We start from the raw sequence: 2390 nt of genomic DNA, 5'->3' as shown, positions 1-2390 counted from the left end.
ATAATGAGGTTAGAGTCTCTTGTGGAGTGGTTGTCGATGATGAGGCCTTTGAGCATGTGGTTGTCTACTTTGATGAGGTTTGTTGATGAAGATGCATAGGACCCGGGGCCTTTCCTTTGAGTTCCTTGTTAGAGATAGATGGTTTGGCTGTGGGAACTTCTTCAGGAATAGATGTTGATTGCGAGGTCTTGGCATCAAACATCATAGGTGAGGATGGGGTTGAAGGAGTAGATGTTTTATCGAAGTTGGTCGTTGACACAGATGGTAGATCATTGTGTAGAGGGGCTTTTATGGAAGAGGCTTGTATCCTTTTGCATTCAGCATCATAGATATCCATTAAAGTTGGATCCTCTTCCTTGCAGTATGGTATTGTCAACTTTTTGTTGTTGACCATCATGATGACTCTATCGCTAGTAAAGCACAGTGGTGCTTGTAACAGTCCATTTATGCCTGAATATTAAATCTGCTTCTAACACATACTCAACCACAAAATACTTACAAGTGAGGGGGTTAGTTTCAATATATAGTGTTTGTTCAAAGTACCCCAAATATGGCATGTTCAAGTCTTGTGTAAAGTTAATCCTTTAGGATGTGCCGTGAGTGTTGGTTGATCTAACAAATCCCATAGCTCGAGGGTCATGAGATTGTGTTCTCATGTTGGATAAAGCTGTGCTTGAGCTGTGGTGATTTTATTTGCACTTTCCAATCCAACAAAAATCCTAGGGATCTTTTCAGTAAAAAGATATGTTGGAAGTTCCAGCTCCTGCACGGTTTCTTCCTCCCGTAATATCAATTGTACATTGCCTGCCTGCAAGACTGTTCAAGGTGACTATTTACATGGATTGTACATTGCCTGCGAGACTGTTCAAGGTGACTATTTACATGGATTCATCTAGTGAATACAATGATTCACCACCAAGAATGACATCATACTGAAGGGAATCTAGGATAACATGGAATGTAAATTCCATATCACCATTAATTGTTTGAGTAGTGTATTTAAAGTAACCTGAAACTTCTCCATTGGCTCCTCTTGCAAGACTATTGCTTTTTCAAGAGTACCCAATGCGTACACTGGCACACTTGGCCCGACATGAGGGTTATTTAGAAACTTGCGAATCCTCACAGTCTTGTTTTATGTAGTTTGTTATGTCCTTGTATAACTCAGGTTGAGCCATTAAAGGTGCAAGTGTTGATGTGATACTGGCTTTATCATAAGAGAAGAGCATTCCTCTGAATGAGGTTTTGATAGATTGTTTTAATCTTGTAAGGGAATTATCGAACTCCTCACGTGCTTTCTCAAGCACAATCTGTCTCAAATGACTCTTCTGTAGAGAGTATGTCTTCCTCTTGAAAGGGAAAGCAGTACTCTTCTAGGATTTGAATCTTGGTTGCTCTTTTAGGATTTGCATTATGAGGCTCAATCACAACCGGTGACCCTGTAAGAAATTCAACCAAGCTAAGCATGTTCTCCTGAGAGCTTGCTTTTTGCGTTCCGGATATGTCATGTGATCATTATTATTCATTTGGAGTGGTTGGGTAAGTTCTAGTTTCTTGATTGGTCTATGTGGTGCACTGAGCGAAGAGTAAGAACTTGTTTCATCCTCACTTAGTGATGATGTACTAGAACTTGTTTCATTTTTTGACTTTCTTTGGTTTGTCAGTTTTTCATTCCGTGGTGGTCTTTGATGTGGATGCTTCTTCATCCTGTATAGCTTTTGGCTCTTTCGTGTTTATGTCCCCTTTTGGGTTTATGTCCTGTATAGACTCCTTTTCCATGTCTTTTAATTCGACCTTGGGTTTGATAGTTTTTTGTCCTTTGTTTTTCTTGGTTTTAGAAGGTTTTGCTCCTTCTTTTTGGGTTCTGTTTTGAAGCATGTTCTTCTACCCATGTTAAGGTATTGTCTTTTGCATTCCATTTTTTATTGTTTCTCGTGCCTTGGCTTGTAAGCATGTAAGCACATTCAAGGGTACCGTGGCCAGTTGCCCATTTTGTACACTTAAGATGTTAAGAGTTGTATTTTGTGAGACAAGTTGCATTGAAGCAACTCGTCTTGGGAAATCTTGGAACATGTGATCAATGCCACATCATTCACACATTGGTCGCAAGTTGTTAGTGACTATGGGCATGGAAGTATTCCAAACTATACAATCTGCCACCTTGTGAGGTCCACGACAATAGAAACACTGAAGTGTTTGATTAACTGCTTCTTGAGAAGTTTCTACCCTTTGGACTATTTTTGTTTGGTGCAGTATAGAAGGACAGGTGCCTTGTATGCACAATGAGGATTGGGATGGTCGTAGTGATTGCATTCAACACAAGGCATTTCGCTCCTCAATTTTAGAGGCATTAAGGATGTCTGGGTTTGAAGGTTTTCATCCTCTCTTAG

This window comes from Cibotium barometz, chromosome 16 (assembly GCF_041138505.1).
Source record: "Cibotium barometz isolate CiBa-2024 chromosome 16, ASM4113850v1, whole genome shotgun sequence".
Taxonomy (NCBI): domain Eukaryota; kingdom Viridiplantae; phylum Streptophyta; class Polypodiopsida; order Cyatheales; family Cibotiaceae; genus Cibotium; species Cibotium barometz.
The sequence above is the reverse complement of the archived record's forward strand: the minus strand, read 5'-3'. Positions refer to the sequence as shown.